This window comes from Calliphora vicina, chromosome 1 (genome assembly GCF_958450345.1).
Source record: "Calliphora vicina chromosome 1, idCalVici1.1, whole genome shotgun sequence".
Classification (NCBI taxonomy): domain Eukaryota; kingdom Metazoa; phylum Arthropoda; class Insecta; order Diptera; family Calliphoridae; genus Calliphora; species Calliphora vicina.
Window position 1 is genome coordinate 139,747,798 of NC_088780.1, and position 12,492 is coordinate 139,760,289.

Consider the following 12,492-nt stretch of genomic DNA (forward strand, 5'->3'; position numbering starts at 1 on the left):
ACGAATTTTGTATTCAATGGTTACTGTGACTATAACATAGTTAAAAAACTTGTAACAATATTGAAATGGTTACAGTAACCATGCCCAACTATATTTTTTCTCTGCGTGTATAAAGATGTGTTACAATAAGGGAATTCCCGGGAATATTTTTTTGTTAATTTTCGGGAAATGTTTGTCGGGAATTTCTTCATAAGTTTTCTTCTAAAAGTTACAATTTTCAGATTCATTTCGATGGCCAAATTTGTTGCTAATTGAATCATTCTATTATATCCATAGATTTTTTGATTCTAGCAACAGATAGTCAGTTGGCAAAGAAGTGTTACGGTTGAAATAACCGAATTTCACTCCACTAAAGCCACAGCAGAAAAATTTGGTTATTAAGAATGAATCTAATTTAAAGTTTAGGCTCATAAAGGAATTATTAAGATTCCTAACATTACAACTTTTAGGGATATTCAATGAATATGATTCATAATTAGTAAATAATAACAATAATAGTGGTTCAAATTTGTTTATCTACAATCATATATGAACTACGCGTGTTTATAGATTTAACATAGTCGAAATTCTTAAGTTTTTTAATTAAACAAAGAATTTATTGATTTCATACCGATTAAAACTATGACTGTGACAATACTGATCAAATGCCACTATTAAATTAGAAACCCTTATAAAGGCTGGACCAACATTGTACAACCAAATATAGTAATTTTATACTCATTTTAAATCCCTGGTACAATTATAAGTCAATTTATTCGAAAAAAATTGTTCTTGTTTTTGGTTTAATTTAGTATTAAAAAATTCCCGGGAATGAAACGATTTTTTTAATTTCCTCCCGGGAAAGAAAAAAGTCCGGGAAATTTTTAAATTAATCCTTGATTCAGGTACTGTTCAACACAAAGTTCGCGGGCTCACTCTCTAGCTGATTTATCGAATGATTATATTTTAAACATTTTTTGCAATTTAATTTTGCTGTTCAGAATGGATGAGGCAGAGGTTAATGTTATTTGATTAGTTTAAGTTTATGCAAAATAAAATTTAAAAGTCTGATGGGAATTGCTGTCAAAGTTTAAAAAAATATTTTCGAAACAGGTCTTTGTGAAGCAGGTTTGCTTGTAATTTTATTTTTAAAAATTTTTTGTTAATTGTTTTGTGCAGAAAATCATTGCAGAAACTGCTAAAACTCTGCCATGAATGATGCATTTTCTTATTGCTTTTCAAATGTATGCAATTGTTAAACTGTGAATACACCTAATATTGGTTTGTAACATTAATTGCTTAAGTAATTTCTTTGCCTTGTTATTGTATTGTAAAAGTTTGTATTATTTTTGTTGTACGAGTATATTTACACAAATTTGGGTTAAGTTTATTTTATTGGCGTTTTTATTATTTATACATATTTTTTGTATCTTTTGTAAATTTTGCAAATACTTGCTGTTTTGTACAATAACTTATTGATGATGATGATTATTTTCGTGCAGCAACAACTCAAGAAATAACTCTTTTGTTGATTTTTGTTTCTTTTGTTTTTTCAATAATAAATTTTAAAATATAAATTTTGTTGGTTTTCTTTGAAAATATATTTTATCTTACATTTTAAAACTCCAAAAAGTAAAAATAACTTTTGTTGGTGTTGATGTTGTTGTTATGATTTTATGGATATTTTCACTATTTTTTAGTATTGTTGTTATTGTTGTTGTTGTATTTTGTATATTTATACTTTTAATTCGATGAGATTCGTGTAAACACATACACCCACGCAACGAAAAGTAGAAACAAATTTGGGTTTTTTTGAAACTCGTTCTCGTTTGAATGCACAAAAACACAGCACTTGCTAAACTCACACACTCACTCACTGACTGACTGACTAACTAACTGGCAATCTAGCTGTCTGACTGACGCTGGCGCTGCTGCATAAAACTTTCAAACTATTTGATATGCACGCACTACGTATTTTAAAGATACTTTATTTAGTTGTTGTTGTTTTTCTTTAATTTGTTTGTGTGTTATTTTATCTCAAGCACACGGTTTCTTAAAGATATTAAATGATAATCTTTTTATCTTTTACACATGCACTTTTTCATTAGATTTCTTTGATTTTTGCCAATTTATTTTCTTTTTAAATTTTCATTAATTTCATAGAAAAACAACACTTTATTTTAGATATTTTCCACAAAAATAAAATAATAATATCCGTATGTGCACGTACTATGTCGCGTATCTTGTATCTCAACGTCTGCTTGTATTTTTTCAAAATTCTGTTCAGTTGTGTTTATCGATTTTATCTACGCTACCAATCCGCACGAAAGCCCAATACTAACTGATTCACTAACAAACTGAGCCCACCTTAACCGAATGCAGCAATGGCTTGTTTGTTTATTTCTTCATTCATTCATTCACACATTCATTCGTTCACCCATTCACTCAGTCCGTCAGCCTTTCATTCATTCGTTCATTTGTGGTTGCTGTTCATTTTTAGCGTTTTATTTTAATGGGAGATTTAACCAGTGATGCCGTTTGCTTACATTTGTTAAATTTGTTTATGTTAACAGAAATTTCATTATTTCATCATCATCATCATATGGCTCAAATTATGTGAACTTATTGGGTCGACTTATTTAGGATTTGTAAATAACGTTTGGACAAGAAAAAAAAGTTATTTTTCGCCAGAACAAATGTGTAGTTTCCGTGACAAAAATCCATCAATTAGTCAACGAATTGTTCCCTCGTCCGACCTATTCTCCGGATATAACCCCGAGTGACTAGTTTATTGCACCCAACAAAATAAAAATAATTTTATTGCAAACACCAGCGAATTGTTCGTCGAGGTGTGCGGGACGCATCTGACCCACTGGAGTTACCCGATATATTGTCTGGCACCACGTATTTCGAACAAATACGCAGGCAATTGACCAGTTGTTTTGCATTTTGTTGAGCAATATACAAGTTAGTGCCTTTTGTAAACTTTAATATTCGAATTACATATAAGAAGAACTACTTACAAAATACACAAAGTTTCATATGGATCACACGTTATGTATATGTTTACATGTGGAAAAATGTCCCAATACATGTTACAAACAAGTGCAATATATCCCCAGATAAAATAAACTGATTAAATTCAAGAGAAAATTCGAGGGAAAAAATTATTCACGATTTTATTTTAGCATTTAGGGAAAGGGAAACATTTCGAGGGAAATAGTATTCACGATAGAGTTGCTTATGTATAATTTATAGCTAGCTAGAAAATGCTATTTAGAATTTTTCTATAGAAAACACAGAAACATATCTTTAGAAATTTAATTTTCAAATCAAAATTAATTGTATAGTTGAAAAAAATTAATTTCGGAGTTTTAGCTCATTTATTACAAAGCAGTAAACAAGCCCAATCAAAAAGATTTTAGTGATTTATAAAATCCTTATTTAAATAATCTTATTAAAGTACAAGCTTTACATAAAGAATCATGTGAGCACTCCTCGAGTATAGCCATCGAACATGGTCGAACGTACGAGTTTTTTTTAATTTTTGGGATATCGCTAACAAGCGATCGAAATTTATTTCGATTACTTGTGAGAATTTGCCACCTGATTTCAGTGAATAATTATTTCGATATTGAAATTATGATAAAGAAATTATTATCGAATTCCATAACCTCAAAAAATACTCGATATCTAATTCGCCCCTTTATCATAGTAACCAGTTGAATACGAACAGAATTAGAAATTAGTAACTTTTTATTAATAAAAAAATTCGACTTTTTTATAAGAACAATTTTAATTTTATCCAAGCTACCCCTGGCAACACTGGTTTTAACAATAGAAATGAACTCTACCAATTTTGTGGTCTCTCTTGTTTTGTTAAAGAGCATTAAAAATGTAAACAATAAACATTTAAGAGAATATTTATTCATTCATTCTTTCTTTAGTTCATTTAGCATGCCGGCTAAATTCATTTGTTCTCTTTAAACCATAATTTATTGAATTGTTAAAGTTGTAAAAATTAGTATTTGTTTTGTCGCATCATGCTGCTAATTCTTTTGAAATGCTTTTATTCATTTCCCTTTTTGTTATTGATTATTTTTAGATCATTGTTTTGCTTTTGTATTCCTACGTTTTAAGTTAAGATTTTCTTTCCTCCATAATTGAAATGTTTATTTAAATTTTTGTGGTGAGGGTTTTGAAAAATGAAGAAAATTAAATTTTTAAATTAAATCACAAATTTTACTTGTTTGGGGACTCTTTCACCTCTATATGCCTTCAGCAAATTTAAAAATTAATTTAGAAAATTTTATTTAATTATTTTTAAATCAATTAATCAATTAAATTCGGGTTTTGAATCTGTGTAAAATTTAAGTCCAGGATAAATGAAGTGGAAGCGTTACACCTCCATAACAATACATATTTTCGGAGACTCCATTTATGTACATATATTAAAACAAAATCAATAAAATCTACAATACAGGAACTGTTCAATCATTGTTATCTTATAAATATCATCTTGAAAATCTGAAAGTGACATTTTAAATGCATTAGGATGATCAGATTGCAATAGTTATATCAGAGAGAGATACCGAAGGAATTGATAATTTTTCAGCTATAACAATGAATGAAAATGGTACAGTTAAAGGAGTGATAGCTATTAGACTGAGTAGAACATCTTTCAGACCGAATATTTTACCGTCTCTGAACCAGCTCAGATTCAGAGATATATATTCAGAGTGATAAAGAGAAAATCGGGATTCATTTTGAAATTTACCGGGAATTCCCGCCTAGAACAAATTATTAAATTTTTAGAATGTAGACGTTAAAAATCTAAAAAATGTCTTTGGTAAAATTAAAATGTAATATAAGGAAATAAACTGACTCGATTTCTAATTTTGGTTATATACAAACTTGTCACCATTTCCATTAGATTTAGTTCTACCTTCGTTAGATTCCAATTAAATCGTTAATTCGCAAAAAATAAATATTTTTTTTTTGAATTTTGAATTGGCAATCTTTTGCTTATTAAATCAAAAATTAAGTAAAGATGTTAATTAAAACTTGAAGAAAACCCAATAATATTAAAAAAAAATCAATTGCACGGAAGGTGGTTTTATTCCAAATGTTTTAGTTTTACTCTCTGTGAAAAGCAAAATAATAATTTCACTTTCGATCGGAATAGAATTCTGTGACAGCTGTAAACATCCACGAGTTTTTGGAATATTTTGAATAATGAACTTATTACTGGTCTATTTGGGTTAAATCGTTTTTCTTGTATGAATCTTCTGCATTTGTTTTGGAGCTTTAAACATCATTTAGAGAAAGTCAAGTTCACATCACATAAAACTAAGGAAAATATTTCCCGGGAATACTCGCCAAATTTCCCGGGATTTCGGGATTGAAAATTTGGCGGAATTCCCGGGATTTCCCGTCCCGATTTAATTGATTTGGCTCACATTTGTTTCAGAACGCAGAGAAATTGAAGGGAATTAATCATAGATTATAAAACTCTATGAGACAGTCCAAAGATGAAATAGCTCTGAGAAATCTAAAGATCAACAATATTGTTCTTGTTGTAGATTAACAGGTTTATATTATTTAAACCGGAGTGAATGAGGACAACAATTTTTACACCAGCTATGAGGTGGGTACTCGAAATTTCGATGCTACATTTTAGATACTATAATTGTATAAAAGTAATTTTTACTTGGTATATATTAATTATAGGATCCGCTTAACAAGATGAGTTAATGAAATACCACAATTAAGTTCGAAAAGTGTTTTTTTTATTGAATTAAGAGTTTGAAATGTTCTTGAGTATGAGATACCCGACCTCATTAACGCCGGGTTAATCTGGGAGTTCTGCCTGGAGGTCAATTGAGTGTGTTCCTAAAAATGTAAAGCCAAGCTGCGTATAAATTTAGGATGATGCATTCTATGAGAGACCAGAACTCATTAAACACGTTGCATGTCCCAATTGTTTTTTAGCTCAGACCAGCACTCAGGGAATGACCCCTACTCATGCAATGCATTGTATAGTATTGGAACTGGGAAATATGTTTTGGGAGGGAGGATAGAATGTGTAATGTTTGTGTGAAAGGAAAGGCTTCATCAAGAATTTTATTCCACAAAGTGTTGTGCGATCAACTATACAATCGATCACGAATAGATGAGTCCTAGGTTTATATCAGATATGTTTCCAAATAAATGTCATTCATATATATGAATATACATATGTATACATGTAAAATTAATAGTAGTACTATTTCGGCAACGTGCTAAAATTCACATGCTACAAATACGTCTGCTTATCTCTGCAAAGGGTGTAACTTAATTTTACTCCATGCACGTACGTATGAATGTCTATCTACAAAAGAAGTATTTTTATTTCATTCAGAAATTTTCTGCAGGAACCTACAATTGTTTGCAACTCGAAAATTTTGTTCAAAAGAGAAATTTAAGAGAACATCGATGCATTTCAAACATTTATTTTTGTTTGCATTTTCCAAAAATGTTTCTACTCTGCTGGCACAAGGCCAACAATATTCTTTTACTTGTTTGTTAGCTACTCCTGAAGTATCGACTTAACATCATTGCCGAAGAACATTGCTGTGGAATTCTTTAGATTTTAGCAGCAGATGGGTATAATTCGGACCAGACAACCAACACCCCATTAGACGGCTAACTGAATGTGGTGGTACAAGTTGTGTTGTAGGAAACTCTAAGACTTCCTGGCCACAAATTTTTTGCACATGAAGTTTGCAAATGAATTCATTAAGTTGTCTGCTTTGTTGCGCTACACTTTGAATTTTTTGGGTAATTTAGGTTTATTATGATGTTTCTAAAAATTGTATGAAACTATTGGTCAATTCACAAGGTCTCTTATCATGTCTTATTGTCATAATGTCCTAATATACATGACTCGGCGGTTCAAATAATTTTTCTTTAATTATGTTAGCTTTTAAAAATGTGTCTTTTCTAAATCATTCATTTGCAACCAGGGGCATAACTGTTATAACCAATATTGGAAAAAATCCTGAAATAATTGTTTATCAAGAATTTTTGAAAAATGGTCTCTGAATAACTGTTAAAAATAACCAATATTATTTTGGTCTTTGGTAACCATTATAAACGATTTTTATTTTATTTGGTCTTCAATAACCATTATGATAGATTTTTATTTTTTTAGGTCTTCAATAACCATTATGAAAGATTTTTATTTTTTTAGGTCTTTAATAACCATTATAAAAGATTTTTATTTTTTTTGGTCTTCAATAACCATTATAAAATATTTTTATTTTTTTAGGTCTTTGATAACTATTATTAAAGGTTTTTATTTTTTTTGGTCTTCCGTAAACATTATGAGTACCAACAAAGTTTTTTGGTCGCATGGACCTGGTTTTCTTGTATTTTAAAATAGACAGAGAAAGATAAATTGTTCCAGAATTTCATAAGAATCAAGAATATTTATGATTATAAACAGTTTTCTTTTAAAATGTGCAATATGTGATAGCTATGACTAATTATGGACCAATCGGCATAAAATTAAGTGACATGTCTTCTGTATATATGAAAGTTATTTGTGCTAAATTTTATTTGAATACCAACATTTTTAAGAAATCTATACTCGTTAAAATGCTTTTCGGAAGTGGGCCTTGTATGGGAGCTATGACTAATTATGGACCAATCGTCACAAAATTTAGTAGTGAGAGTTCGGCTTATATAAAACTTATTTGTGCTGAATTTGGTTTGGATTATCTATTTTCAGATAGGACAATTGTTTGGGGGCTAGGAGAAATAATAGACCGATTTTAACCAAATTTAATAGACTTCGTCCTTGGGGCACTATACGCTATATCACTATGGTGGTGTAGGGTATAAATATTTGTAATGGCTGTAGTCTATCGAAGACCAAAAAAATAAAATTTTTTTATAATGGTTATCAAAGACCAAAAAAATAAAAATCATTCATAATGGTTATTGAAGACCAAAAAAATAAAAATCTTTCATAATGGTTATCAGAGACCGAAATAAATAAAAATCTTTCATTATGATTATTGAAGACCAAAAAAAATAAAAATCTTTCATAATGGTTATCAAAGACCTAAAAAAATTAAAATTTTTCATAATGGTTATCATAGACTAAAACTTTTTTGAGTTATTTATAATTGTTATTACGGGACCTATTTGTTTGCAGTTATTTTTTCTATAACCAATTGCTTATTTAAAAAAAAATAACAGTTATTTCGGGTCCCTGTTTGCAACTGTTATTTCGGTCAAAATGGTCACCGAAAAAAGGTAAGTGAAAAAATAATTAAAACAAAGAAAACCAATATGGACTTTAAAAAAAATACCAAAAGATCTGAAGGTTCATCGTCACACTGTTTCAAAAGCCATTAAACACTATAGGAAGACTTGACCACTGAAAGGAAACCTAGTTCAGGAAGAAAAAATGTCTTACAGATATAAGTAAGGTAAAAGAAGACGAACAACTCTTTCGAAGAGCACCGAACACTTCCATCAGAAAACCAGCTCATAAAGTTAAAAGTTATATACAATCATGTGAATCGAATCGAATAATTAACAGTATTATGGTTACCACAATCATGTAAATAGTTAATGTGACTATAATATTGTTAAAAAAAAAATTTGTAAAAATGTTGTAATGGTTACAGTAAACATGCACAACTATATTTTTTCTCTGCGTGTAGTTGGAATAAAATGAGATATTTTTGTTTATATTTTTTTTTTTTTTTAAATTTTAACTTGAAAATAAATTTATTCTATTAATCGGCAATTATTGATCGAAAGCATTTTTATTCTAAATTGAAAATTTAGGAATATGTATTTTAAAATATACTTGCTTTTTGGTGAAATTTTCAGAAAAATTGAAGTACCTACGATTTATATAAGACTAAATTAAGGAAATGGTAAAATCCGATGCCTTGTCGAAAAATGTAATTTCTCATTACTATCGAACCATATGCTATCCCTATGTTCGTGGAGGGTGTCTCTAAGTCTACCGTTTAAAAAAAATAACACTTTTACTTGTTTTATTTGGGGTTTCTTTTCCAAAACAGAGGAGTGTTTACCAAAAAAGATGCAGGAACAAAATTAAACAAAAAAGTTAAAGAATAATGTCAACTAAAGTGCAATGCAGCCTCCTCGTAAATGAATGAATGATGATACAGAGGACAGTAGACTTCGACACCACTTGACATTTCGTTCTCCTTATTTTAGCTAGTCTATTTGCTTTTGAAGAATTTTTGGCTTCTTTCCGCATTGATTTGGTCGTTTGACAATTATCTTCCTCCCCAAGAGGGTTGATATAATACAACACGAACAACAAGAGCCACCAGAACAACAACAAAAACAATTCAGATTGTTTTTTTTTTTTGTTTTGAGTTTTGTTAGACTATACGACTGTCACCGAGTACAACAGACGACAGACAGACGGAGGGATGGACGGACGGACGGAAAGATATAATTAAATGTATGGAGCATAAACACAATTCGTACAAAGTTTTTCGTTTATTTATTTTTTCAGTTCCACTGAATCGTCACACAATGTTTGGCTTCATTTATTATGCGCTTGTTAAGAATTCCTCCTAAAGCGTATAGACATTATTGCACGCTGCCACCGAGTGAGTACACACAAACATACTCTACATATATTTAGTACGTACCAACAATCATGATGCAGCCCAGCCAGTACATTGTACAATACGTTGCAACGTTTATTGAGAGGTGGGTGATTGGAACAGCGGAGTACGAGTGTAATCGCGTGGCGACAAAGAAAGTCGTTGAAAATCTTAATGGTTTTTTCAATTTTATTTTTTTGGTTTTTTGCTTTCATTTTCATTGAAATTTACTGCATTCTCTAAGCAATTAATAATTGAAATGTATACGAATGAGTGAGTGACTGACTGAAAGAATGGTATGTGAGCAAATGAATGACTAAATGAATGAATAAATGTATGAGTAAAATAAATGCATGTGCCTACAACAAGAATAACATTTATGCATAAATACAACAAGATTCTTTCCATTCCAAATGCGTGTAATGCGAGTATTTTATGATTTGCATACCCTACACCATCGTGCAAACTGTTTTATGCTCATATCTAGCATATAAACCCATTTCCGAAATTCGATTACGAAAATAAATTAATGAAATTTTACTAGAAAAATGTTTTGGCTCATTTACCCAGTGTAGGGTATTATATGATCGCGCAAAATACCTAAAGTAAAACTTTTAATAAATTTGGAACTGTTAGTCAAATTTTATTATCTTTAATTGATCTCATATTAAAGCTAATGAATCATAGATCTTAAATTATTTTTCCAGAAATCCCATTCTCATTCAAACAGAATATGTATAGCATAAAACATCGTCCTTAGTCAAATGATATGTCAAAAACGTCATTTTCCATTTTCCAAAGAATTTACTTAAATATTATAAATTACCCGATTAAAAACATACACACAGCCTCAAAAGTGAGTAAACACCCGCGAATTTTTTGATTTTTTTAGGATCATGAAAATAATTATAGTCCGACTTAAATCATTTTTTTTTCATAACCGAATCTATTATTCAACTCAATCTCCAACAAACCGAAACATTAAAATTTTAATGTTTCGTAAACATTCCTTGATGTAAATTTCGGTATTTATAAAGCCCTTTGTAACAAATGTTTGCCTTCTTTTGTCGCAACTGTATACTGCAGCCATGCCAAGAACTTTTTGGGAAAATTTTCTGCTTTTGGGTCCTAAACTTTTCTACAACATTCCCTCGAGCATCAGCAACAAACAAATATTGACCCAGAAGCTGTGAAAAATTTTCCATATGTACATTCGTCATCCATTTTATGCAGCAGGTATATTTTTTGTATAAAATTTAACTTCAATTTCCGTGTTCTGTCTTAGGCCTCTAAATTTTTAGCAGAGTTCCTGTCAGGAACTTTTTGAGCCTTGTATATTTTTTTAAACCTGCTTTAAATATTCGTAGCAAATAGTCCTAGTACTGACTATAACCAGACTGCTTTCCTACCGGATATGTTGGGAGCTCTTTTGAAAATGCTTTCTATTTATTGGCTTTAGAAACATCATGTGTTATATTCCTTCTACATGAACAAGGTTTTCTAACAACGGACAAGTTCTCCCGATACTGTTTAATAACATTGGAATCAGTTTGACGCGTGAACTTTGATTGTTTGGCCAACTATTTGTAAGACCAAGTTTGATTTTGTTGGAAATAATTAATAATTTTAGTATGCACTTTTTTCTCGTCGCTCATTTTAATCAGATTAACGACAAATGAACATAACTGACATTAAACATAATAACTGACAAGCTTTACAAAAGTAACTTGATAAAAAAAAATCAAATAATACTTGCGTTAAAAGTTTTAATGAAAAACTTCTGTTAAGGTTTTTTCGATATCTGTCCTTAATACAATAACTTTCCTAGAAATTCGGCATTATATAGTTTAAATTTTAAGTAACAAAATACTCCTTTCTTAAAATGTTGTAGAAATACTTTCTTTTTAAAAAGGAGCAACAATACTACCTTACTACTTTTATACATTTTAACATATGAATGTACAATAACCTGTAGTCGACCTAGAATTAAACTCACACTTACAGTTTTAATAATTTCCTTATTGTTCATCAGGGACGTAGACAATAATACCCTATATTTATTTTTTTTAGTATTATTTTCTCAAGTGGCATTGCACAAAAACTTTTCCAAAGGGATTGAGTGGTAAGTATTTACCCAATTACATTTTATGTCAGTTATTTTATTTTTAATTAACACATATATGAATATGGCGCCTTCATATGCTTCACTGGTGGTGAAAATAACACAAATGCTGGTACTTTTGTAGAATTTGCAAGAAGGTATCACAGATACATATGTATGTTATTAAGTCTTCCCTCTATTTTCCCCCTTTTTGTAATTGTCAGGCTAAAGAATATTGTTTTTGATTAATTGGAATATATTTGAATTTTATTAAATATCCGTTAAAGTCACACTACATCAGTTCTTAGATATTTTTTTAAAGAATATTTTACTTTACGAACCTATTTGGAAATCAATATAGAGCTTAAGGAAATAATTATCTCAAATCATGACTCATATTTCTCATATTTCATGTAACAATTCCAGAGATTACGGCCTTTAAATTTAGTTTTAGAGTTTAGGGTCTAGTGATGCTTGCCAACAAATTCCATTAACACCAATAAATATAGGCTTGTCATGTATTTGGACTGTGGCTTTTCTTCTTATACATATACATATATTTAAACTAGAGTTTCGTGTTCGGTTTTAACCGAAACCGCGGTTTTTCAAGGCCTAAAACCGAAACCTAAACCGACAATTATTCTTCGGTTAAAAAACAGTGAACACCAACATTTCAGATTCTGACGATTCATTTAACTGATGTTAAAATATCTTTAGACTTCTTTAAATGTCTTAAATTGTATTAAAATAATTGCTTCAGATGATGTA

At 29.9% G+C, this 12,492-nt stretch overlaps 2 protein-coding genes across 2 annotated transcripts in view; one reads left to right on the forward strand and one right to left on the reverse strand.

Moving 5' to 3' along the window:
• LOC135963945 (putative mediator of RNA polymerase II transcription subunit 26) overlaps positions 1–2,351 on the reverse strand; it is a 133,871-nt gene extending 131,520 nt beyond the window's left edge. Inside the window, exon 1 of the mRNA XM_065515959.1 lies at positions 1,594–2,351. The gene's annotated coding sequence lies outside the window, so the exon portion shown is untranslated. The remainder of the gene's footprint in view (positions 1–1,593) is intronic.
• Positions 1–12,492, forward strand: part of ATPsynC (ATP synthase, subunit C) — a 345,384-nt gene that overhangs the window by 171,685 nt on the left and 161,207 nt on the right. The gene's annotated exons all lie outside the window — the stretch shown is intronic.